Consider the following 27960-nt stretch of genomic DNA (forward strand, 5'->3'; position numbering starts at 1 on the left):
TAGAGGGTATCAGGGGCTGTGAAAGCACCTCACCGAGTACCGGCCAACTGGCGACTGGCTTAGGAGAAGCGTCATCAGTTTTGGACCCAGACGGTCTGTCTGTCTTTCTTTGCGTTTTTTAGGTATTCCGGTAGTCGGATTGCTAACAGACGACATTTCTGGATAATTAAATCTTCAGTCAAAAATATTCAGAAGCAAAAATATACCGATGTTTAATCATGCGTTGATTAAATTTAGAACAAAACCGACAGCAAGGCACGCTGTGGTCAGGGCCTAGGCAAGGAACACAGTACAAATGAAAATCCTTATGAGGTATCTGCTTCCCACAAGTAATGCAATTATTAACTTTTACTGACCTCGGTAAGGAGCAAGAAAAAGTTTCCCTAATGGGGTACTTGGCTTTTAGTTGAACACTTCGGTTCTGAAACTCGAAAACGAAAATTTCAGGAGTTGGCCGACCGGTACTTGCTGCGCGGTGCCTGAAGCAGAAGCAGTTTGCAAGAAAGACTGATGTAATGGCGTCGGCTGCATGTTTTATACCCCTAACGATCTGACGTCATGGAAGAAGGGACAGCAACCGATGCAGGACAAGAGGCCGACTGAGGGCAACCTGCCAGCAGATTACCCAAATATAATGACTGCAACAGTGAAACACGAAGAACATCATACAAAAAATTAATAAACTCTGCTCTGAGGTACTTGAATGATCATAATGCAATTTTTTTAACTTTTTTTTTCTGACTAGCACCAAAGGCACATTTTAGAGTATGACCGGCAACTAGAACATGTCATAATACTTACAGCAGCCTTTGTCTTGTTAAAATCTTCATATGCTACAGTCAACCCTAAAAAAAAAGGAAAAAAAAGATTATAAAGCTTTCATGGCGCCTTAAAAAAACTGCATTCAATTTTCTTAACAGGATTCTGCTCTCACTTAAGTGGTGTGGGTGCAAAGGCCCACATATGTAAAATCAGCAGTTCTGGTTATTTTAGATGATCGCAAATATAACAGATGTGATTCATTTGCAATCAATTTTTTATTTTTTTTTACGTTAGATAAAAGTGATGGCTGGGGGTTGAGACATCCTTTTCGCCTACAGAAACACTTTTTTTGTGATTTCTTAAAAATCAACAATTTGTATTTTCAACTTATTTTCACTCTCACATGGTGCACTGTTTCCCATTATGATGTTCTGCTACAGATCCAGGACAAAGTTTATGCAGTAATACCAGATACATCCTTAATGGGCCACTGAATAGCCTCTTAAACTTTATTCTGAAGTCTGTGGTCAGATGCACTTCAAATTAGACAGGAAAATAGAGTTAACATATTCACCATACCAAGATCCTTTCAACAGTGGCTCCTGCAAGACATAGCATCTCACACGAGCTTCACAATACATAGCCATTCTCAAATAGGGAAGCAAATTTTAGCTGTCATCTCTCAATTTAAGTCAGTATAACAAAGATCCATATTAAAACATAGCAACAAGTCAAACACAACCAGGTCTAGGGCACAAATGGAAGGAGACCTGACAGCAGTCCCAGGTAACCAGGACTCTTAGCAGCCCTGGCACTAGGGACTCAGGCACAAAGGGAAAGCACTGACGAGCATTGTCTGTTCACATGCGAAAGTCAGAATTCTCTGGAAGAGACTAGGAAAACCACCTTCCATGCTCAAGGTTGTGGGCAGGGATGCTTGCTGGTATATGTTCCTTGAAGAAGTAAGGTACCTCTCGGTGCTCTCAACCCCATGTCCCATCTTCCTCATCACATCTAAACATGTACAGGGAATTAAGGCATATGCAAAAAAATGAATGCACAAAAGCACCTCTGACAGCCCTTCTCATTTGACCCTCACCCCTGCGATGGGGAAGAAATGGGCAGATTGACTTCTGGTTGGCAGACAGTGGAGACAAGCGAATGAAAAAAAAAAAGAAAGAAAAAAGTCAAACACTTCAAACAGGAGGGGGTTATACTCTTACCCTCCAATTTGAAAAGTACTAAAGTATAATAAGAGCATGCAACAGACCAACACCCCTGCATGGGCAGTCACTGCTTCACCCCAACACACATTAAAGATGTTCATCAAAAACTTGCTTTTAATGCTACTTGAAATATAAATCTCAAGTAGTCTTTACCAGAACGGGTGTCTCCATGTACTGCCACACCCTGTGAAAGATATCAGCTCTCCATGAATCTCAAGTAAAATTCGTCCAGTAATAAGAGTGAATATATAGAAGAAAAAGATACCAGAATTATCACGAAAAATGCAAAACACAAAGAATTTGTGTAGTCAGAAGTTTAGGCAGATACAGAAAAACACAGCATCCATCTAAACTCCCACCTGATACAAATAACAATGCTCAATCTGCTGGCCACCTGCAAAGTCAAGAGAAAAGCTAAAGAGTAGAAAATCTATTCCAACAGTCACAGTAGTTTTAAAATTTATCTGTCAAAGTACAGTTTTGTACCTACCATAAATGTAGATGTTAGAGTGTTCACACTGCTGCAGTCCTTACACTTGGGTTATCCTGCTGTCAGGTGGTCCCGCAGTCGGCCAGAGTTTCAAAATCCTGGTCTGGCATCGGTTGCTGTCGCCTCCTCCCTGACGTCAGTGCGCCAGGGGTATACAATCCGACGCTATTTTCTTCAGTTTTTCTTGCCCCAGATGTCAGGTGCCCCCAAGTAGGTAGGCAATACATATTGCTAATAAAAAATATATACAAAATAAAAACAATACCTTCAGTTACAAGCATATACACCACAAAGGTTGTATAGGACAGAAAGGTATAGATAAGTCCAGCTAGGACAGAGGGGATGGAGGGAGGGTAAGCTGGACTGCAGCAGTGTGAACAGTCGAACATCTACATTTATGGTAGGTACAAAACTGTACTATGTTCATCGTGTTACACTGCTGCAGTCATTACACTTTGGTAGAATCCCAAAGCTAAGGTTGAGTGGCTGGTCTATAAAGAGTTAGGATTGGCTATGAAGCCCTGCAGAACTGCAGTGGCAAATCCTGCTCTGGATTTAGAGTAAAGAGGCAAGTGGTAATGCTTGGTAAAGGTGTGCACTGAACTCCAAGTTGCAGCCTCCAAAATTTCCTTGGTAGGTACTCCTCTGAAAAAGGCTGTTGAAGTGGCTGTTGCTCTGGAGGAATGTGGCCTAATGTTATTAGGGACTGATTTTCCATGCTGTGTGTAGCAGTACCGAATACAGTGTCCTATCCATTTGGAGATAGTCTGCTTTGAGATGGCCTTGCCCTGTGATCCTGCAGCATATGCTACAAACAGTTGCTCAGTTTTCCTGAAAGCTTTTGTTTTGTCCAAGTAGAAGCGCAGCTGCCTGTGTATGTCCAAAGAGTGCAGAGGTTTCTCCCCTTTATTCTGGGGGTTTGGATAAAAAGTTGGCAAATGGATGGTTTGGTTAAGAGCCACACTAGATACCACCTTTGGCATAAAGGTAGGGCTTGTCCTTAAAGAAACCCTGTCCTGATGAAAAATTATAAAACGTTCCACTGCCATTAATGCCTGTAGCTCTGAGACTCTTCGTGCCGAAGTTACTGCCAGGAGCAGAGCTGTTTTCCATGATAAAAATTTTAGATTGGCTGGCTCAAAAGGTGGCAGGGTCAGTTTTCCCAAAACAAAATTGAGGTCCCAAGTTGGTGTTGGTGCTCTCCTGGGCGGTCTTATGTTCTTAGCCCCTCTGAGGTACTGCTTTAGCAAGGGATGAGAGAATAAAGGAGGATCCATGTTGTAATGTGCTGAAATGGCAGAGGCGTGGATCTTAATTGATGAGCAGGATAGGCCTTTGTCCTGCATCACAGTTAAGTATTGTAAAATCTGAGGAATGTTTGGGACAAGAGGGTCAAGGCTTTGAGCCTGGTTCCAGGCGCAGAATCTCTTCTATTTTTCTGAGTAAGATTTCATGGTGCTAGGCCTCCTGGCCTCCAAAATGACATCCATAACAGCTTTAGAGAGAGGTGTTGCCTGTTTGACTAATGAATCTGCCATGCAGCCATGGTTTAGGGTTTTGAGCTGACCGTGCAGTATCTGATTATTTTGTTGAGTCAGAAGGTGTGAAATTTGAGGCAAAATCCAAGGTGGGCCTTGAGTTAAGTTCTTTAAGATTGGGTACCAGTGCTGGTGTGGCCAGTCTGGAGCAATCCAGATCATCTGTGGTTTTTCTTGTCTGGCCTTTAGGAGCACCTTTGAAAGGACAGGCAGTGGTGGGAAGGCAAACTTTTAGGTTTTTCCAGCTGAACGAGAGAGCATCCACTTTCCATGCTTGTGTGTGGTAAGTCCTTGTGCAGAATTTTTGTAGTTGGCAATTCAGTGGAGAGGCAAAAAGATCTAGGTCTGGGCATCCCCATTTTTGCGTTACCACGCTGAAGATTTGTGGATTCAATTTCCATTCGTGAGGGTCTATGATATTTCTGCTTAGATCGTCTGCCAGAGTATTTTTCTTTCCTGGCAGGAATTGTGCTTGCAGATGAACTTGATAAGTTAGAGCTGTGTTCCACAAGGTCATGGCTTGCCTGCATAGGGGATAAGAATGAGTGCCCCCTTGCTTGTTTATGTACCACATTACTGTGGTGTTGTCTGTCTTTAATAATAATTGTCCTGGATGCAGAAGGTCCTTGAAAGCTGTTAGGGCATTTTGAACAGCCAACATCTCTGATTGATGTGAAGATGCATTTGGTCTGTGGTCCACTTGCCCCGAATACGTTGTCCTACCATGTGTGCTCCCCAGGCGTAATCCGAAGCATCTGTTGTTAGAGTCTGCCTGGCTGTGGGTAGAGTGAAAGGCTGACCCTTGAGGTGACATGCCTGTGCCCACCATCGAAACTCCTGTTGTAGGCAGGGAATCATTGGTATTACTGCTTCTAAACTGTGAGAGTGTTGAGTCCAAACACTTTTTAGGTACCATTGTAATTTCCTCATATGCAGTCTGGCATACGGAATTAGTAGTATGCAGGATGCCATGAATCCCAGGGCCTGCAGAATTTTTCTTGCAGGGAGATGGGACTTTTTTGCCAGTAATTGAAAATATTGAGTTAGTTGTCCTTGTTTGTCTGGCGTGAGATAAGCCATCTGGGCCGTTATATTTAAGCTGGCATGCAGGAATATTATCTGTTGTGAGGGCACTAGTTTTGACTTCTTTTCATTTACTGCGTACCCTAGGCAAATTAGCAACCTTTTTACAAACGCCAGATGCTTTAGAAGAATGTCCTTTTTCTCTGCTTAAATGAGGCAGTCATCCAGGTATGGATATATTTGAATTCCTTTTTGTCTGCAAAATGCAATTACTGGTGCCAGGCACTTTGTAAAGACCCTGGGCGCAGTAGATAAGCCAAAGGGCAGTGCAGAGAATTGGTAGTGCATTGTACCAGCTTTGAATCGGAGGTATCTTCTGCAATTTTGCCTGATAGGGACATGCAGGTATGCCTCTTTGAAGTCCAGAGTAACAAGCCAAGCCTTCTTGCCCAGCGTGGGAAGAAGCTGCTGTAGTGTCAACATTTTGAATTTCGGAACATCCAGGTAAGTATTTAGAGTTGAAAGGTCTAATATGGGTCTCTAGGCTTTGTCCTTTCTGGGGACCAGGAAGAGAGTCTTGAGTAAAAATCCTTGTCCTTGTTCCTGCTGTGGTACTTTTTGAATAGCTCTCATGTCTATGAGGGCTGAAATTTGTTTTTGTGCCTCTGCCCATTGATTTTGTGGCAGGTATGGCATTCCTTTTAGCCTTGGTAAAGTGTGAAAGTGGAACCTGTAGCCTTGAGACACAATATTCAGAACCCATTTGTCTTGGGTGACCGTTTGCCAATTTTGTGAAAAAAGTGCTAGTTTTCCCCCTAAGGGGGCTGCCAAAAGGGAAGTGCTTGGCGCACGAAGGGGGAAGTCATTGGGACTGTTTCCTGTAAGGTTGAGACTTGTCCTCACCTCCTTTTGGGGTTGAGGTACCCCACTGTCGTGGTCTGTTAGCCTTGGGGTTGAGATCTGCCTCTTGGGCGTCTGTATCTGCCTCTCTGTGCCCTGTCTGACACTGGAAAGGACCAATTCTTTGTAGGCCAATTTCTGCTAAATCGAGGTGGCTGTACCTGTAAGAAATCTTTGACTGTTTGCATAGATTTAGCTTTATCCTCCATTTTCTTTAACACCTCTTCTGCCTTAACACCAAACAAGGTGTCATGCTGTAAAGGAGCAACCAATAATTTTGCCTTAACATGATCAGGTAAACTCTGTTCTTTTAACCAAGCATGTCTTCAAAGTACAGAACCTGTAACTGCGGCTCTACAAGAGGCTTCTAAAGAATCAAAACCACATTGCAGAGTATGTTTTCCCACCTGCAACTGCATGCAATAAATCCTACATTTCTTTATAGTCAGGAGCTTCTGAGCTTGCAAGCATTTTCTGTTTTAACTGAACCGTTAAATATTGTTGGTACTTAAGCATGTGAAACTGGCAATTTAAAGCCCTTACTGCTAAAGTTGCAGAAGTGTAAACTTTCTTCCCCCATCTATCCAATGCTCTAGAATCTCTGTCAGAGGGACTGGATTTTTTGCAATGGAAGCCTTAACCCCTTTGGGACCCTGGGAAATAGTTTCTGGATCAGCAGAAGGTTTTTATAAAGAAACTTGTGAGAGTCAGGGACTCTACAATACCCATCTGGCTTGGCTGGTGCAGGGGGCAAAGAATCAGGAGATAAGCTGGATTCAAAGAACACATCATCCACAATATCTAACACAGGTGGAATAGCCAGGGGCCTGTGCTGAAGCAATAAAAGGAAGTCCCTGAGTCTTTTCTTGGATTCTGAATAATCCTGACTTTCCCACCGGAAATGCTCCCTCATGGTATGTAAAGTTTCCCCAAAAGAATAATCCTCAGGAGGACAGGCTGAAGGGATAGATTCTTCAGCATCAGAGTCCTCATAGGGGGGTAGAGAGTATCCCTGGTCTGAAGAGGAATCAGAGGAAATGGAAACCTGATCAGAGGAATCATAGTCTGTATCCTGCCTAGGCCTTTTCTCAGGAGGGGGATGGGAATCCCTGATTAGAGTAATGAGGTCTTCGGTCATTTTAAGCATCTGTTTCTTAGGCATGGAGGACTGTTCAGGAGAATGCTGTACTTGCTTCTTTGTCTTTAATGGTAAGTTGTGAAGGTCTGAAAACACCCTCAGAAGCTGATGACTGCTCAGCAGCTCCGGACCCATCTGAGGGATTAGTTTCCGTAGGCCCAATACCTTGAGTTTCCAGAGGCCTAGTTGTCTCTAAGTGGGAGTCGGAGGTGGCCTGTGGCTCTGAGGTAGCGGGTGTCAGGGGCTGCTAAAGCACCTCACTGAGAACCGGCAACTGGCCTAGAAGAGGCTTCGTCGTCGGTTTTGGACCTCGGATGCCTGTCTTTATCTTTGTCTTTGCATTTTTTCAGAATTGCGGTCATCGGTTGATCCGACAGCATAGTATAATTGAACAGTCAGCCGAAGTAGTGCAAAGCAAAATCAAAACGTCGTTTTATAGTGAGTTTGTTAAATCTAGCACAAAACCGACAACTAGTGACGTCGTGATCAGGGCCTAGGCAGGGAATACAGTAAGAGTGGAAGTCCTTATGAGGTATTTGCTTCCCACAAGAAATACAATTATTAACTTTTTCTGACATCGGTCTGAGGCAAGAAAAAAGTTTCCCCAACGGGGTACTTAGCTTTATTAAAGACTTCGGATCTGAAATTCGACTTCGAAAATCTCAGGAGTCGGCCAACCCGCACTTGCGAACTGCTTTTGCTTCGGGCACCGTGTGGCAAGAAAGACTGAAGAAAATGGCGTCGGATGCATCTTGTATACCCCTGGCGCACTGACGTCAGGGAGGAGGTGACAGCAACCGACGCCGGACCAGTACTTTGGAACTCTGGCCGACTGCGGGACTGCCTGATGGCAGGATAACCCAAGTGCAATGACTGCAGCAGTGTAACACTATGAACATCAGTAGATTATTGGCATCATCCCTGTCTGTTCAGCTACACAACATGAGGCTTTCTTCCCTGCTGTAATTCTAAGCAGCTCAAATGTCTCCAATGAGTTTGATGATTAGCAGTAGCAGGCACTAGGTGGGTGCCATTACATACTGAAACAGGCAACACAAGAACCTTTCCATGCTTTGCAAAGTGGCACTTCCACTAATGCCTAAACAAAATTAAACATTTTACCATCATTATAGAATGCCGCGGTGGTACGGCGGTAGCGTTGTTACCTCACAGCAAGAGGTTCTCCCGTTCGATTCTCGGCTTGGCTTGGGAGAGCCTTGTGTGTGGAGTGTCTGCATGTCCTCCCCGTGGTTGGGTAGCATTTGAAAGATGTGCGTGCATAAATGGGCATGCCTTCATTGAAGGTTGGGCGTCGAGCTGGCATTTTGTAAAAATCTACTGCCAATCATTAGCGGACCGGAGTTCCGCTATGGCGACCCCTTGCCGGGAAAAAGCTGAAAGACAAACAACAACAGAGAAAGGCACAATCTAAACCCTCCCAAATGGCTCTCATTCAAATCCATAACAAAATAAACTCTCCCTCAATGCTTCCTGGATGCATATTTCAAGATTATGCACAAAAGTTAATAACCGGGTGAGAATAAGTGAGTATCTTACTGCGCTTCCCAATTGGCAACAATAGCCAAGATATCAGTGAACCTCCTGCACAACTTTGACCTTCACTCAGATTCAGCATCTCCAACTGAGGAGCAAGAAATGCGAATCACTTCAACACTTACTGAAGTCAATAAATGACTGTACACACACAACAAAGAAAATGAAAACAAAAGAAGAGGGATGGTGCCACTACTGAAAAAAGGAAACAAGTCATCTTCGGCTATGGTGACCATATCACACAACTGTATTAGAATCCCTTCTTACCTCACTGATGCTCCAAACATATGGCTACGATAGCAAACAATTCTTCAGTGATGGAGGAAATCAATGCCAACATATACCGAGTGACAACAGACGCAAAAAATGATAGCTTAGTATCAACCTATAATCAGTGGCCACTACAGCCTTTATAAGCCTAGGCAAACATCTTAATTGCATCCTGCAAGTTTATATGCCGTAGAGATTATTTTAAGTGGTATATGTAAGCAAGGGCAAGATTTATAGGCTACCTCTGTCCATTACATACACAGGAGCTAGACCCAAGGTGTACTTCCGATTTCCCATCCACTGACCCAGGTTTATCTTGCATAGGGTTAGAGAAGAGCTGTACCTCCAATCAATGGAAGTGGGCTCCAGAGGTCCCTTCAACATGTCTTATTTATATCTCAAGCAAAGTTTAAATCCCTAGATCGAGTAATTTTGATACAGTTTTTTTTGCTGATATACAGAAGATCCATCTGAACTGGATACAAGGATGCCTTGTAAGTCAAGCACAGATCACCTCAACAGTCTGTAGGAAACAGAGTATAGAGACAGGGCTTTAAGGTAATCTGCACAGGACAATTTGTTTATGCCCTGTTGTTACACTATGCAGGCTTATTGTCTGTGTAAAGGAAAACCAATGGCCTTATCCATTAGGCCACTGGATTTCCTCTACACAGGCAATACGCCTGCATAGTGTAGCAACCTGGCCACTATTTTACAAATTCTTTTGCTTTAATACCCCTAAGGAAGGATGCAGATGTAGTTGCTCCTTTATCAGAATTGACTCAGATATGGCTTGAAAGGCATTTGTTAATACAGTCACAGCAAAAAAACAATGCAATTAGTTTCCAGTAGAAAAATGTTTTCCTTACAAGAATGCTCCTTTTATATGAAAGAAGCAAAGGACTGATTTTGATGTTCTAGGTTCTGGATTTAAGAGAGCACTTGCCTCACAGGATCCTGTAATGTACAATTGTCTCATTAGAATTTTAAGGGTAAAGATAAATCAAAGGCATACAAGTCTTTTGATCAAGTCCACTGTCTGACATAAAACATATTAGGAATAAAACGGTTAGTAGAAAATAATCTGAACTTTAAGATATGCAATATGTGGGTCAATATACAACACGGCCTGAAGTTCAAAAATTTATCTAAAGAATATGACTGACTGCAAAAAGTTGTATACCATGTTATACTGAAAAGAAAATTAAAATCAGGGTCAAAAAGTGAGCTCGGCTAGCTTTTCCAAAACAAAGTTAAAATACAATACAGGCATCAAACTATTTTTAAAGCACATAGGCTACCTGTGGCAGCATATCCTGTCTTAGGAAACACATGAACACTGTTAAAGCTAGTATCACTACTAACATTAATTTTACACTCGTATGAAACTTAGCTGGGGAGTGGCGCGTCCACATTTACAGTCAGTGAATATACATAACCTTCCCAGTACAAGTCAAATAAAGTACAGTTTTGTACCTACCATAAATGTAGATGTTCGAGTGTTCACACTGCTGCAGTCATTACACTTGGGTTATCCTGCCGTCAGGTGGTCCCGCAGTCGGCCAGAGTTCCAAAGTCTTGGTCTGGAGTCGGTTGCTGTCGCTTCTTCACTGACGTCAGTGCACCAGGGGTATAGAAGATGCATCCGACACCATTTTCTTCAGTTTTGCTTGCCCCAGATGTCAGGTGCCCCCAAGTAGGTAGGCAATACATATTGCTAATAAAAAATATACATATAAAATAAGAACAATACCTTCAGTTACAAGCAAATACACCACAAAGGTTGTATAGGATAGAAAGGTATAGATCAGTCCAGTTAGGTCAGAGGGGATGGAGGAAGGGTAATCTGGACTGCAGCAGTGTGAACACTCGAACATCTACATTTATGGTAGGTACAAAACTGTACTATGTTCATCGTGTTACACTGCTGCAGTCATTACACTTGGGTAGAATCCCAAAGCCAAGGTTGGGTGGCTGGTCTATAAAGAGTTAGGATTGGCTATGATGCCCTGCAGAACTGCAGTGGCAAATCCTGCTCTGGATTTAGAGCAAAGAGGCAGGTGGTAATGCTTGGTAAAGGTGTGCACTGAACTCCAAGTTGCAGCCTCCAAAATTTCCTTGGTAGGTACTCCTCTGAGAAAGGCTGTTGAAGTGGCTGTTGCCCTGGTGGAATGTGGCCTAATGTTATTTGGGACTGATTTTCCATGCTGTGTGTAGCAGTAACGAATACAGTGTCCTATCCATTTGGACATAGTCTGCTTTGAGATAGCCTTGCCCTGTGATCCTGCAGCATATCCTACAAACAGTTGCTCAGTTTTCCTGAAAGCTTTTGTTTTGTCCAAGTAGAAGCGTAGCTGCCTGTGCATGTCCAAAGAATGCAGAAGTTTCTCCCCTTTATTCTAGTGGTTTGGATAAAAAGTTGGCAAATGGATGGTTTGGTTAAGAGCCACACTAGATACGACCTTTGGCATAAAAGGTAGTGTTTTGTCCTTAAAGAAACCCTGTCCTGATGAAAAATTATAAAAGGTTCCACTGCCATTAATTCCTGTAGCTCTGAGACTCTTCGTGCTGAAGTTACTGCCAGGAGCAGAGCTGTTTTCCATGATAAAAATTTTAGATCGGCTGTATTGGCTGGCTCAAAAGGTGGCAGGGTCAGTTTTTCCAAAACGAAATTGAGGTCCCAAGTTGGTGTTGGTGCTCTCCGTGGCGGTCTTATGTTTTTAGCCCCTCTGAGGTACTGCTTTAGCAAGGGATGAGAGAATAAAGGAGGATCCGTGTTGTAATGTGCTGAAATGGCAGAGGCGTGGATCTTAATTGATGAGAAGGATAGGCCTCTGTCCAGCATCTCAGTTAAGTATTGTAAAATCTGAGGAATGTTTGGAACAAGGGGGTCAAGGCTTTGAGTCTGGTTCCAGGCACAGAATCTCTTCCATTTTTCTGAGTAAGCTTTCTTGGTGCTAGGCCTCCTGGCCTCCAAAATGTCATCCATAACAGCTTTAGAGAGAGGTGTTGCCTGTTTGACTAATGAATCTGCCATGCAGCCAGGTTTAGGGTTTTGAGCTGACCGTGCAGGATCTAATTGTTTTGTTGAGTCAGAAGGTGTGGAATTTGAAGCAAAATCCAAGGTGGGCCTTGAGCTAAGTTCCTTAAGATAGGGCACCAGTGCAGGCGTGGCCAGTCTGGAGCAATCAGGATCATCTGTGGTTTTTCTTGTCTGGCTTTTAGGAGTACCTTTGAAAGGAGAGGCAGTGGCGAGAAGGCATAAACTTTTAGGTTTTTCCAGCTGAACAAAAGAGCATCCACTTTCCATGCTTGTTTGTGATAAGTCCTTGTGCAGAATTTTTGTAGTTGGCAATTCAGTGGGGAGGCAAAAAGATCTATGTCTGGGCATCCCCATTTTTACGTTACCATGCTGAAGATTTGTGGATTCAATTTCTATTTGTGAGGGTCCATGATATTTCTGCTTAGATCGTCTAACAGAGTATTTTTCTTTCCTGGCAAGAATTGTGCTTGCAGTTGAACTTGATACGTTAGAGCGGTGTTCCACAAGGTCATGGCTTGCCTGCATAGGGGATAAGAATGAGTGCCCCCTTGCTTGTTTACGTACCACATTACTGTGGTGTTGTCAGTCTTTAATAATAGTTGCCCTGGATGCAGAAGGTCCTTGAAAGCTGTTAGGGCATTTTGAACAGCCAACATCTCTTTGACTGATGTGAAGATGCATCTGGTCTGTGGTCCACTTGCCCTGAATAAATTTTCCTGCAATGTATGCTCCCCAGGCGTAATCCAAAGCATCTGTTAGAGTCTGCCTGGCTGTGGGCAGGGTAAAAGGATGACCCTTGTTTAGGTGGCATGCCTGTGCCCACCATCGAAACTCCTGTTGTAGGCAGGGAATCATTGGTATTACTGCTTCTAAACTGTGAGAGTGTTGAGTCCAAACACTTTTTAGGTACCATTGTAATTTCCTCATATGCAGTCTGGCATATGGTATTAGTAGTATGCAGGATGCCATGAATCCCACGGCCTGCAGAATTTTTCTTGCAGGAAGATGGGACTTTTTTGCCAGTAATTGAAAATATTGAGTTAGTTGAACGTGTTTGTCTGGCGTGAGGTAAGCCATCTGGGCCGTTGTATTTTGGCTGGCACCCATGAATATAATCCGTTGTGAGGGCACTAGTTTTGACTTTTCATTTACTGTTGTACCCTAGAGAAATTAGCAACCTTTTTACAAACGCCAGATGCTGTAGAAGAAAGTACAGTTTTGTGCCTACCATAAATGTAGATGTCCGATAGATATGCAACTGCAGTCCTGACATATGGGTTGTCCTGCCTCAGGCAGCCCTTCGGTCGGCCGGATTCCAAAGTCTGGGTCCGGCGTCGGCTGATGTTGCCTCTTCCCCGACGTCAGAGAGGCTGGGGTATAAAAGCATCAGCCGACACCATCTTCTTCAGTGTTTCTTGCCCCAGATGTCAGGTGCCCTCCAAGGAAGGCTAAATTTAGAGAATGGATAAAAATTCCAGACATGCACAACAGTAATAAACAGATACACCATAACAGATATCCCCAGCTAATTTGAAAAGGGGGGAGTGGACCCTAAAAAAGAGAATTACAGAGGGGTAGGAGGGAGGGAAAACCTGACTGCAGTTGCATATCTATCGCACATCTACATTTATGGTAGGTACAAAACTGCAGTCCTGACATATGGGTTGAATACCATAGCCAAGCTGGGGGTGGTAGGATCTAAGATAAGGATGGTGTAGCTAAAATGCCCTGCAGGACTGCAGAAGCAAAGCCTGCTCGGGATCTGGAATATAAAGGCAGGTTGTAATGTTTGGAAAATGTATGCACGGAGATCCATGTAGCAGCTTCTAGAATGTCCTTTGTAGCCACCCCTCTTAGAAAGGCTGTGGAGGTGGCTGTAGCTCTGGTGGAGTGTGGCCTGATATTGGCTGGCACACCTTTTCCATGGAAAGAGTAGCAGAATCTGATGCAGTTTCCAATCCATTTTGAAATTGTTTGTTTGGAAATTGCCTTTCCTTGTACTCCAACAGCGTAAGCTACAAACAGTTGGTCAGACTTTCTGTTGGCCTTTGTTCTGTCCAAGTAGTAGCGCAATTGTCTGTGTATGTCCAATGTGTGTAGAAGCTTTTCTCCTTTATTTTGAGGATTGGGAAAGAAAGTAGGCAGGTGAATTGCTTGATTTAGAGAAACTCTGGATATCACTTTTGGCATGAATGAAGGATTGTTTCTTAAAGAGACTCTGTCCTGATGGAAAATGAGAAATGGAGGTACTGCCATGAGGGCCTGTATCTCCGAGACTCTTCTTGCTGAAGTAATTGCCAACAGGAAAACTGTTTTCCAGGAGAGAAATCGCAATTCTGAAGATGCTGCTGGCTCAAAAGGAGGAAGAGTTAATTTTTCCAGGACGAAGTTGAGGTCCCATGCAGGCACCGGTGGTTTTCTTGGGGGTTTAATATTCTTTATCCCTCTTAGAAACTGTCTTAGCAAAGGATGTGAAAACACAGGTGGATCACAGTCGTATTTGCTGAAATTGCTGAAGCGTGTATTTTTATGGAAGAATATGAAAGGCCATTGTGAAGCATTTCTGCCAAGTATTCTAGTATCTGTGGGATGCTCATTACTGATGCATCCTGACCCTTGTTGGCATTCCAGATGTTGAATCTCTTCCATTTGGCTGAATAAGTTTTTCTGGTGGAAGGCCTGCGTGCTTCCAGTAAGAGCTCTTGAACTTTTTTGGAGAGAGAGATATGGGGAGAAGTCATGGAACCCTCCAAGCTGTCAGTTGCAATGTTTGCAGGTTGGGATGAACAGCCCTGTAATTGTGCCGAGTTATAAGCAGAGGCCATTGAGGCAGGAGCCACGGCTTGGTGCGAGATATGCTCCTTAGTAATGGATACCAGTGCTGTCTTGGCCAGTCTGGAGCTATCAAAATGCCTTTCGGTTGTTCTGCTTTGATCTTCAGTAACACCTTGGTCATTAATGGTAGAGGTGGAAATGCATAGATTGTTAGAGAATTCCAGCTGAAGGAGAGAGCATCCATTCTCCAGGCTTGAGGATGGTGTGTCCTTGAGCAGAACTTCTTCAGATGATGATTGAGGTGTGAGGCAAAGAGATCTATGTCTGGCCTTCCCCATGCATGAGTTATTTGTGAAAAAATGTCTGGATGCAACATCCATTCGTATGAGTCCATAATGTTTCTGCTTAGACTGTCCGCCAGAACATTGTCCTTGCCTGGGACAAACTGGGATTGCAACTGTATGTTCAGTTTCAGGGACTTTTCCCAAAGAGTCATTGTTAGTCTGCAGAGGGGGTAACAATGGGTGCCTCCCTGTTTGTTTATGTACCACATAACAGTGGTGTTGTCTGTCTTTATTAGCAGATGCCCTTGCTGAAGAAATTTTCTGAAGGCCTCGATTGCATGAATCACTACGAACATCTCTTTTTGATTGATGTGCAGATGCAATTCTCGAGGTTCCCATTGCCCTTGAATGCATCTGCCCTCCATGTGCGCCCCCCCCCATCCATGATCTGAGGCGTCTGTTGTAATGGTTTGGCTTGCTTGAGGTTTGTTGAAAGACATGCCTTTGTTTAGATGGCTTGCTTGTGCCCACCACAAAAATTCCTTTTGTAGACATGGAATGAGTGGGATAATTGCTTTTAAGTTGTGGCTGTGTTGAGACCATAAACTTTTTAGGTACCATTGTAGTTTTCTCATGTGTAGTCTTGCCAGTGGAATTAGAAGAATGCAAGATGCCATGAAACCCAGGGCCTGCAGGATTTTCCTTGCAGTCATCTGGGTGTGCTTTGCTAGGCTTTTGAAGTAATTTGGTAATTGCTCTTGTTTTTCTTCTGTAAGGAAAGCCATTTGTGAGTTTGTGTCCAGTTTGGCTCCTAGAAAAATTATTTGTTGGGATGGCAGTAGTCTTGATTTTTGAATGTTGACTGTGTATCCCAAAGCCTGTAGTAAGTGAATGACATAGTCCAAGTTTCTTATCAAGGCTTGCTTGCTGTCCGCTTGTATAAGGCAGTCGTCCGGGTAAGGGTATATTTGTATCCCCTGAAGTCTGCAATGTGCAATTACTGATGCCAGGCATTTCGTGAATACTCTGGGCACAGTAGATAAGCCAAAAGGCAATGCTGAGAATTGATAATGCTCTGACCCTGCAAGAAATCGGAGGTATCTTCTGCAGCTGTGTCTGATTGGGACATGCAGGTATGCCTCCTTGAGGTCCAGAGTAACCAGTTAATACCCCTTGCCCAGCATGGGAAGAAGTTGCTGTAACGTCGGCATTTTGAATTTTGGCACAATGAGAAAAGTGTTTACAGCGGACAAGTCCAGTATAGGTCTCCATTGTTTTTCTTTTCTTGGAACAAGAAACAATCTTGAGTAGAATCCCTGGCCTTGTTCCTGAGGAGGAACCTTTTCTATTGCTTTGACTTGTAGCAGCTTTGAAACTTGTATGAGTGCCTCTGCCCTTTGATTTTGTGGCAGGTTTGGCATGCCTTGTCTTGTTGGTAAGGTATGGAAGTGGAACCTGTAACCTTTTGTCTATTATGTCCAAAATCCATTTGTCCTTTGTAAAAACGTGCCAATTTTTTGAAAATAAAGATAATTTTCCGCCTAAAGGTGCTTCTCTTTGAGCCTTGGTCGGCGGTGTCAAAGTCAAGTCATTGTGATTGTCCCTGTGGAGCAGTAGAAGTCCCTGCGCCACTTCTCTGATTAGTTGGTTGCCATTGGCGGCCTGTAGGAGCCTCGGTATTGCCCTCTACCTCGCACGCCTGTTTTTCCCCTTTGAACTTGTCAGTGTCTGGAAAGGACCAATTCTTCAAGGCCAATTCCTACTGAACCTTGGTGGCTGAACCTGGAGGAAATCTTTGACTGTTTGTACTGATTTAGCCTTTTCCTCAATTGATTTCAACACACCCTGTGCATTAGCACCAAATAGCTTGTCTTTTCCAGAGGTGCATCTAAAAGCTTTACTTTAACATGATCTGGCAATGTCTGTTCTTTCAACCAAGCATGTCTACGTGACGGCCCTTGTCATAGCTGCCCTACATGAAGCTTCCAATGCATCATAACCACACTGAAGAAAATGATTGCTAACCTGCTGAGTATTATGAACCAAATCCTGCAAGGCCTTTCTATCTAAAGGCTCAGGAGAGGCTAACTTTTTCTGCAAATCATCCATCAAGAAATCCTGATACTGAAACATATGAAAAAGACAGTTAAGTGCCCTCATGGCAAGGGTGGATGAGGTATAAACTTTTTTACCCCACCTCTCCAGGGACCTAGATTCCCTGTCTGCGGGCAAAGGATTTTTGGCCGTGGAAGTGGCCACTCCTTTGGGCCCCTGAGAAATAGTTTCTAGATCAACAGAGTGGGCCTTAAAGAGATGTTTATGAGTCTCAGGAACCCTGTAATACTGTCAGGCTTGACAGGAGCAGGAGGGAGAGAATCAGGAGAAGTAATGGAGTCTGAGAACACATCATCCAATACATCTAACACTGGGGGTATAGCTAAAGGCCTGTGCTGGGGTAACTTAAGGAAAATCCGAAGCCTTTTCCTGGAGTTGGAGAAATCCTGGCCCTGCCACTGAAAATGCTCTCTCATGGAGTGGAGAATTTCCCTGAAAGAATATCCTCAGGAGGAGAGGCAGAGGGAATGGATTCATCAGCATCAGAATCCTCGTAGGCCAGGAAGGATTCTTCCTGGGAATCTGAAAGGCCTGACTCACCAGAGGCTTCATCTCAGGAAAGGGTATCTGCCTGCTCAACCCTAGGCCTTTTGTCTGAAGGCGGCTGAGAACCTCTGTCTGGATGAGCCTGAGAGCCTCTGATTAAGGAAATTAGATCTGCAGCTAAAGTCATGATCTGTTTATCAGAAGTGGGACCCTGTGAAAAAGATTTAGGACGGTGAGACTTAGCCTTGCTGGCAGCCTTAGCACGTGTGAAGGCCTTGATGGACATAGACACAGGAGGCCTAGCTGCCCCACGTGCTGGAGTAACTTTGTCCACCGGTATGGTATCAGGCAAATCTTGAGCTTCGGTTTCAGGAGGAAAATCAACAACCGGCACCGGGGTAGCCTCCGGGACCGAAGTGTGCGGTAAAGCGGTGTCGTCAGCCTGGAGCAGTTGAATTACCGCCTCCGAAGAGACCAATGCACTCGCGGTAGGCTTTAGCGTGGTGTCAGTGGAAGTCGCGGGCCGCGAATGTCGGTCCCGGTCCTTCGGTATTTTGGAAATATGTGCTGTCGGTTGTTCCGACGGCATGATATAGGAGTAATTTTCCCCAAAAAAGCCTTCAGCAAATTCTGCCCGGCGCCTAATCTTCAGCAAATTCTGCCCGGCGCATAAGTGTGCACTTATTGAAGCAAGCACAGGCAGCACAGGCCGAGACGTCGTGGTCTGGGCAGAGGCAGGGAAGGCAGTAAGAATGGAAGTCCTTATGAGGTATTTGTTTACCACAAGACAAGTAATTATTAACTTTTGCAGTTTTTTCTGACATCGGCTGAGGCAAGAAAAGGTTCCCCAATGGGGTACTTAGCTTTTTGATGACTTCGGATCTGAAAACACAGGAGCTGGCCGACCGGCACTTGCGAACTGCTTCTGCTTCGGGCACCGCGCGGCAAGAAAGACTGGGGAAGATGGCGTCGGCTGATGCTTTTATACCCCAGCCGCTCTGACGTCGGGGAAGAGGCGACATCAGCTGACGCCGGACCCAGACTTTGGAATCCGGCCGACCGAAGGGCTGCCTGAGGTAGGACAACCCATATGTCAGGACTGCAGTTGCATTCTTGAAGGACATTGTCCTTTGTCTCTGCTTGAATGAGGCAGTCATCCAGGTATGGATATATTTGAATTCCTTTTTGTCTGCAAAATGCAATTACTGGTGCCAGGCACTTTGTAAAGAACCTGGGCGCAGTAGATAAGCCAAAGGGCAATGCAGAGAATTGGCAGTGCATTGTACCAGCTTTGAATCTGAGGTATCTTCTGCAATTTTGTCCGATAGGGACATGCAGGTATGCCTTTGAGGTCCAGAGTAATAAGCCAAGCCTTCTTGCCCAGCATGGGTAGAAGCTGCTGTAATGTCAACATTTTGAATTTCGGAATATCCAGGTAAGTATTTAGAATTGAAAGGTCTAGTATGGGCCTCCAGGCCTTGTCCTTTCTGGGGACCAGGAAGAGTCTCGAGTAAAATCCTTGTCCTTGTTCCTGTTCTGGTACTTTTTGAATAGCTCTCATGTCCAGGAGGGCTGAAATTTGTTTTTGTGCCTCTGCCCATTGATTTTGTGGCAGGTTTGGCATTCCTTTTAGCCTTGGTAAAGTATGAAAGTGGAAAGTGGAACCTGTAACCTTGAGACACAATATTCAGAACCCATTTGTCTTGGGTGATTGTTTGCCAGTTTTGAGAAAAAAGTGCTAGTTTTCCCCCTAAGGGAGGCTTCCAAAAGGGAAGTGCTTGGCGTACGAAGAGGAAAGTCATTGTGACGGTCTCCTGTAAGGTTGAGACTTGTCCTCACCTCCTTCTGGGGTTGAGGTGCCCCACTGTCGTTGTCTGTTTGAGCCTTGGGGTTGAGATCTGCCTCTTGGGCGTCTGTATCTGCCTCTCTGTGGCCTGACACTGGAAAGGACCAATTCTTTATTGGCCAATTTCTGCTAAATCGAGGCGGCTGTACCTGTAAAAAATCCTTGACTGTTTGCATAGATTTAGCTTTATCCTCCATTTTCTTTAACACCTCTTCTGCCTTAACACCAAACAAGGTATCATGCTGTAAAGGAGCATCCAATAATTTTGCCTTAACATGATCAGGTAAACTCTGTTCTTTTAACCAAGCATGTCTTCGAATCACAGAACCTGTAACTGCAGCTCTACAAGAAGCCTCTAAAGAATCAAAACCACATTGCAGAGTATGTTTTCCCACCTGTTCAACTGCATGCAATAAATCCTGCATTTCTTTGCAATCAGAAGCTTCTGAGCTCGCAAGCATTTTCTGTTTTAACTGAGCCATTAAATATTCTTGGTACTTAAGCATGCGAAACTGGCAATTTAAAGCACTTACTGCTAAAGTTGCAGAAGTGTATACTTTCTTCCATCTATCCAAAGCTCTGGAATCTCTGTCAGAGGGTACTGGATTTTTTCCAATGGAAGCCTTAACCCCCTTTTGGACCCTGGGAAATAGCTTCTGGATCAGCAGAAGGGTTTTTATAAAGAAACGTGTGAGAGTCAGGGACTCTGTAATACCTATCTGGCTTGGCTGGTGCAGGGGGCAAAGAATCAGGAGATAAGCTTGACTCAGAGAATAGATCATCCACAATATCTAGCACAGGCGGAATAGCCAGGGGCCTGTGCTGAGGCAATAAAAGGAAATCCCCGAGCCTTTTCTTGGATTCTGAATAATCCTGGCTTTCCCCAATAGAAATATTCCCTCATGGTATGTAAAGTTTCCCCAAAAGAATAATCCTCAGGAGGAGAGGCTGAAGGGATAGATTCTTCAGCATCAGAGTCCTCATAGGGGGGTAGAGAGTATCCCTGGTCTGAAGAGGAATCAGAGGAAATGGAAACCTGATCAGAGGAATCATAGTCTGTATCCTGCCTATGCCTTTTCTCAGGAGGGGGATGGGAACCCCTGATTAGAGTAATGAGGTCTTCGGCCATTTTATGCATCTGTTTCTTAGGCATGGAGGACTGTCCAGGAGAATGCTGTACTTGCTTCTTTGTCTTTAATGGTAAGTTGTGAAGGTCTGAAAACACCCTCAGAAGCCGATACCTGCTCAGCGGCTCTGGACCCATCTGAGGGATTAGTTTCCGTAGGCCCAATACCTTGAGTTTCCAGAGGCCTAGTTGTCTCCATGTGGGAGTTGGAGGCGGCCTGTGGCTCTGAGGTAGCGGGTGTCAGGGTCTGCGAAAGCGCCTCACTGAGAACTGGCGACTGGCCTAGAAGAGGTTTCGTCGTCGGTTTTGGACCTCGGATGCCTGTCTTCATCCTTGTCTTTGCGTTTTTTCGGTATTGCGGCCGTCGATTGATCCGACGGCATAGTATAATTGAACCTTCGGCCAAAGTAGTGCAAAGCAAAATCAAAACGTCTTTTTATAGTGCGTTTGTTAAATCTAGCACAAAACCGACATCTAGTGACGTCGTGATCAGGGCCTAGGCATGGAATACAGTAAGAGTGGAAGTCCTTATGAGATATTTGCTTCCCACAAGAAATACAATTATTAACTTTTTCTGACATCAGTCTGAGGCAAGAAAAAAGTTTCCTCAACGGGGTACTTAGCTTTATTGAAGACTTTGGATCTGAAATTCGACTTCGAAAATCTCAGGAGTCTGCCGACCGGCGCTTACGAACTGCTTCTGCTTCGGGCACCGCGCGGCAAGAAAGACTGAAGAAAATGGCGTTGGATGCATCTTATATACCCCTGGCACACTGACGTTAGGGAAGAAGCGACAGCAACAGACGCCAGACCAAGACTTTGGAACTCTGGCCGACTGCGGGGCCACCTGACAGCAGGATAACCCAAGTGTAATGACTGCAGCAGTATAACACGATGAACATCTCCATCATTAAACATGAGAGGAAAGGGTCTGCAGTCAGCCATCTTACTGGTGGTCACCCATCACCTCCTGTCAGATTTGGTAACCGCCATATCAAAAATATTCTGCTTAAGAAAGTAGCATCTGAACAAACAATTTCCTAAAATTGTCGAGTAAATTCAAAAACATAAGTGAAAAAAATTAGTAAGTTCCGGAACCTACGAAAAAGAGTTGTACAATGACGCAGACTTGTGCAATGTAAAAAGGGATAGAGTAAAATGAACGCAGATTTAAATCATTATAACCTGACTTCACAAATAAGAATGTCAATATGTTTACCCAGTAAATATAGAATAACTTTAAAAAAATAAAAGTTTCAGGAACAGCCCCACAGACTGTAATATATGTATACACATTTAAGAAATTGTCAGCTTTAACCTCCATCAGAGTTCCCAGTCACAGTCTGGTACCTTGCATGTGTACAATCTGAAAGTAAATGCTGATGAAGTTAAAATCATGCATCCCTTTGTCTCTATATATTTTCTAATAAATACCAAATATTACACAGTGTTGGACATGATTGCAAACAAGTAGTTTAATTTCTCATTTTAAAAAAACTATACAAGTACAGTTTCTGGGAAGCCTATTTCTCTGGTCTAACGTTTAAAAACAGAAACTCTGGATCCTGAAATTTGAGTTATTCTGACTGTGACTGGCATCTCCACGATCACGATAAGATGCAGTGTGTTTTGTTTCTACATCTCGCAGGGGAAGAAACCCTTTAAGAAGTGAACCAGACTATGAATTTGCAAAGTACAGAGAACTGTGCATGTTATCAGAAATACAAGGGAAATATGTTAAAAAAAAAAAAAAAAACGGATGCAGAAAAATAATGACATTTAATAACAATTCAAAAAGCCCACATGACAGGTGCAAAATTGCCTGCAAGACAAACTTAATTTGAACAAAAGTCATGAAAATTTCATGACGAATGAGAAATGCCCCACAGTTAAGTTCCACATCAAGTGTGGCTGTAAAAATGACAAAGATGCCTGGCAATTAGTTATGTAGAAACTAAAGAAAAGTAAGTCGCGTTTACCCAAAGTAAGTAAATGAAAAAACTGTAGTTGAATCAACTGCATATTTTGGAACAAAATCATTAAAATAAGTTGGGCATGGGCACAGCTTGTGAATATACATGCAGGATAACCACACAGAAAGAAGTATACCAAAAACTCAGTTAGAAATCTTAGTAGAGAAGCTTAAAAGTTGTACTTACACCATACATATGTGCAGTAGAAAGTCATCAGCATGTGAACTACTTCTCTATTCAAGCTAGACATCTGATGAGTCAGAAAATAAAGCATGTAAAAACACGACTCCTAGATGGTTGACACAGTTGGCACTCAGGCTGCAACAATTTGATCTGCCAAAGTTCATCATGGTGACATCAATACAGGGTGAATGCACTATTCCAACGTAGCTCCAGTCAAAATGTACAGAGTAATGATTTGCTTCAAGAATACAAGGATTCATTTTATTCATTTGGACCGTTTGCCAGAAGTTCATCAACTTTAGATAAACCCATGCAGCATTACAAATATTACAAGTAAAAAGGCAAGTTCCAGTACCTTCAGGAGCAAATGTGAGAAAATCTGAACCTTGTGGAGTGCAGAGAATGTGATTAAAACACAAAATGAGGCCTAATGAATGGATGAGCAGCAGAATCACTCGTATAAAACCAGATATAATTCACTTATACTGACCCACATGTAGCTTACAAGGGCTTAGTAGAGCTAAAAGAACAGACTACGGGCTTCATGCATTTAAAAAGAGAGAGTCTGTCATGCCAGCAGCCAAATATTTTCCTAGGCCTGATACTAAACCGGGATTTTGGTGAATTAAGCTTGATGAGAATAGTTTCAAAGAAGACAGATATTTCTTTAACTACCATTTGGTATAGCAATAGGAGGGAATAGTGTTAATATTACTGAAATCATTTTAGTATACGGTCACACTAAGGAGCAGTAAGAGATGTGAATAACTGAACTACTGAGAATAGCAACAACAAAACCCTCAAGTTGGATAAAAAATAAAAATATTAGAGCCACAGAGGTGAATTATATGAATCGTGTCAATGTCTGAAGAATTGAAACCAGGCATTGAGAAAGTCAAACTTCCTTTTTTTGTTTGTTTTTTTTTTTTGTTTTTTGTTCAGTTCCTATCCCCACAGCCTGCTGTTTTAACAGCCCCCTCACAGCCAATTGGCCTATTCTTTCCCACTACTATGCAGAGGACCAACATTCAAGGGTTACCATTTAGGCAACCATCGTAGTGATTTGGGTTTTTGCCTGAAGCGCTACATCTGTAAAAACATGGTTTACAACAAGTGAAAATTGTGTGCAATAAGCTGCTTGGATTGGTCGTCCATCACTTTCACAAGAGGCGTTGCCAGCAGCAGCAGCCCTGCAAACTTTTCCTCAAGCATGGCTGGTGGTTTCCCCTAGTATCCACCTAAGAAACTACACAAATCTGTTGCTCCTTGAGCACCTCTGAGCCCATCCATTCTCCAGGGTAGATGAGCAAGCCATGCCCTTTCAATTCTCCTTCTCCATCCCTGTCTCTTCCTCTGCCAGGGCAAATAAACAAGTCTGGGGTCACAGTAAGGACTCCATCCTTCTACATCAGAGCCAGAACAGGAAATTGCAAAGGCAGTGCAAAGGCCATCCAAAGGACAAGACACCTTTCAAGGTTTATTCTGACTATATCAGAAGTTTACTATTAAGGAAATTATACAAACAAGATGTAGAATGGTGAGCAGTTCAAACAGTTACAAGCAAAAGTGCAGCAAAGAAATATGAACAATGTCAACCTGCAAGCATATACCAGCCAGGTAAGTACTGATGTCGTGATTCTTCTAGAAAGCAAAACTACTTATGGTTTCAGAGCCTTTGTGAAATAAAACAAAAGGTATGCTGACACAGAAAAACAAACTGCTATTCCACAGTACATGGTTCCAGAAATGCATGCAACTCAAACATCACTACATCTTGGAGTAAGGGAAATTCTCAAGAGACAAAACCTCATATTTAGTATACAAAGAAACCTTCATTACACTTTCAATATTAACATTTAGGCAGTCCGAAGTACACATGTCAAAACAGGTCAGATTTATAATTTTGTAATCAAGGAATGACCTAGTCTACAGAAAATGTGATTATAAAATTATGACTTGCTGAGAAGTAAAAACCAGGAAGAGACGCTTAGAGTAGTTACTGAGTTGTTCTTCTGTCACAACACTAAGATTTGCCTTAAGACGAGACAAATTAACTGAATAATTCAATAATTACTTACAAATTAAATAAGCTAAAAAAAGTTTTAGCAGTGTACTGGAAATGATGAATAAATGCAGATGTTTTGACAAGTGACCAACAGAAAATGGCACGGATAGAATTCTGCATGAGAAAAGAAATACAGTAAATAAAGCCTTCAGAAGGAGAGAAGCTGTATGCGGCTAAGGTTTGATGTTTAGGACTGATGCACAGATTGCAACTAATCAGCTAAGAAAAAGAAAGGAAAGAAAAGAAACCAAATCCCACTCATGATGTGCTTGCTGGTCAGGAACATCACAGCAAACTAAGCATGAAGTTCAGAACACAATTGTATGTAATGCTCATCACAAAATTATCACTCCAGTGGTGTACAGAGTTAAAGCCCTGACTTCACAGATGATGCGATGAGGGATTGATTAATGGCTTGGGTGTCTGATGCAGCAAAAAAGAGGAAGGGTGCATCTATCCTGAGTGGGAAGAGACTGTACTGGGCATCATCCAGTGAACCCTGGTGGAGGGTGGGGCACAAAGGAATGCAAGTCGAGCTGAAAGGAGGAAATAAATAGGAATGACTGCCCTATGGCCAGGACAGGGAAACTTGATTACGCTGAGAGGATCAGACCAGAGTGATGTCAGCAAAGGGATAGGGGGATCTGGACCAAGAAAAATCGGTACTTGCGTATTATCGCAACCAGATTTTCGCGGTTGTGAATTTAGAATACTTCTGTACAAACGAGGCTACAAACCACTGTAAGGTGGTATTTAGGGTCTGTTTTTTATTTGTTGAGGACTAGCTTTGCATTACAGGGTCTGTGAAGGGGAAAACAAACATCTGAGGAAACCCGCTTCCTGTTTTCAGAGTGCCTTACACGCGCTTGAATTAGAATGCCTGCTACTGTTCTGACGAAATGATTCTTTTGACTGTGTGGAAGGAAGCCTTCAGAGAAGGCAAAGGCAAACCCTGTAATGATGGTTTTGGTCACTTTTTTTTTTGTGGGAAGGGGGGGGGGGGGGAGTACTATTTGTAAAGACATTTTCAGGTCAAAATTTAAAAAAAAAAAAAAAAAAAAAAAAAAAAACTGCTAACAGCCACAAAGTACAGGAAGAAACGCATTGTCCGGCAATAAGATGTTTTGGGAAGCGTTCTTAATACGTGTGTAATCATGAAAGTGATTTTGAGTTTATCTGTATTTGTAAAGTATGGCCATGGGGATACTTTGTTAGCACCTTAACTGAAATTATTGACTGGAATTTGTGCAACTCGGCACTATACCTAACCTAAGAAAAGCAGCAATCCTTGCCCTTGACATATTTACAATCTCCTATTGTCGCAGGGTGTATTTGGTGACTCACTTTTCCAGTAGCTGGCATCGTCTTGACAAATGCAGGCACTGCAAAGTGGAGCACCACTGTGTAGTTTCAGGAGCAAAGAGGTACAAACTCGCACCCTTTCTCCTCTTCGTGGCCCATCCCCACATTGACAGAGTAATGTTTTCTTCTTCACAGTCCCCTTTATAAATTAACAACCTGTTTCCGCACACACATACCAAATTATGGCAGTGTGGAAATCTGGTTGCGATAATACCAAAGTATCGAAAAATCTATCCTTACATGGAAGCATGACAGCATATCTAACGGCTTGTCTCACTAGCATGCCCAGCAAGTAACAAACCCAAAGGTCTTGCACAAAAAGTAGGGGGATGCAGTGGTTCTCCCAAAGTGAAAACCCTCCTGCCATGTACTCATCAGGTGTCTACTAGTATAGAACTTGGAAGGGGACAACTGGTCCTGACACAGGTTGTTTGCTGGTCAAGCAACTTGAGAGAATAAAATTAAAAAAAAAAATGTTCACCATAAAAATAATTCAAGAGACAAAATGATTCCTTATTCACTTCTGGAAGACCATGAACTAAACTAGGAACAGATTACATTTTAATATCAAGAATGAGTGCGAGTGGCCCCATGGCAAAAAGGAATAAAGCCCGTACTGTTCCCCAGATGACCAATGTTCAATTTGCAGTGTGGGAGCTGCAGGAACCACTAGGAGGAGTATGGGAGCAAGCAGTTTATGTCTGCTTGCCCATTAAGGGGGGGGGGGGGGGCTAGGCTCACTGCAATAAAGCAACATTGCAAGCCTAGTGAGCTCTCTGTGCTAAATAACTATGTGCCAATTAGAAAGTTGCGTACATGCAGAAGTTCACATGCACCTGTCAAAGAGGATGACTCCACAGCTATAAAGGCTAACATGGTGAGGTAGGAGTTTGGACACACTCCCTGGAACAGTATGCCACTGCACCAGCATCCACCATATCCTCACTGGTCCTAGATGTGGGTCAGGTTGAGACGAAGAGGGAGGCTATGGAGGGTCCAAAAGAACTAATGAGGGGAGGAGCTGGAGGCAGCTGATGTTCAAGCAGTGGGGTGGGGAAAAAAAAAGTACAATTGTGTACACTTACCATAAATGTAGATGTTTGAGTGTATTCACTGTTGCAGTCATTACATTTGGGTTATCTGCTTGCAGTAGCATTCAGTCGGCCTGATTAACAAAGTCTTGGGTCCTGCGTCGGTTGCTGTCCCTTCTTCCATGACGTCAGGTCATCAGGGGTATAAAACATGCAGCCGACGCCATTACATCAGTTTTTCTTGCCCAAGATGTCAGGTGCCCCCCTAATAGGAAGAAATTAAATCTATAATACAAGGATATACCTCCAACAAAATATCAAGTACACCAAAAAGCTTTTTGAGCATAGTAAATGAGAATAGAGGTATAGCCAAAAGAAGAAAGGGGGCTGGAAGGAGGGTAACCAGTACTGCAACAGTGAATACACTCGAACATCTACATTTATGGTGTACACAACTGTACTATGTTCTTCGTGTTTCACTGTTGCATCATTACATTTGGGTAGATTCCCAAAGCTAAGGTTGGGAGGAGGACTTTAGACAGAATTAGGACCAGCTATAAGGCCCTGCAAGACTGCAGTGGCAAAACCAGCTCTGAATTTAGAGAAAACTGGAAAAATGATAATGCTTGGTGAAAGTATGTACAGAACTCCAGGTAACAGCTTCTACAATGTCCCTTGTAGGGACGCCCCTGAGAAAAGCTGTAGAGGTAGATGCAGTCCTGGTTGAATGGGGTCTGATGCCCTGTGGGATAGGTTCTCCACAGTGCTTA

General features: G+C 43.3%; 1 long non-coding RNA gene across 1 annotated transcript in view; it reads right to left on the reverse strand.

Annotated features, from left to right (window-relative positions):
- Positions 1-801: 801 nt before the first annotated feature.
- Positions 802-27960, reverse strand: part of LOC122813431 — a 164258-nt gene continuing 137099 nt past the window's right edge. The window contains exon 3 of the long non-coding RNA XR_006366682.1: positions 802-845. This is a non-coding gene — a long non-coding RNA (uncharacterized LOC122813431). The remainder of the gene's footprint in view (positions 846-27960) is intronic.

This window comes from Protopterus annectens, chromosome 10.part0 (assembly GCF_019279795.1).
Source record: "Protopterus annectens isolate FY-2018-M chromosome 10.part0, PAN1.0, whole genome shotgun sequence".
NCBI classification, from domain to species: domain Eukaryota; kingdom Metazoa; phylum Chordata; order Ceratodontiformes; family Protopteridae; genus Protopterus; species Protopterus annectens.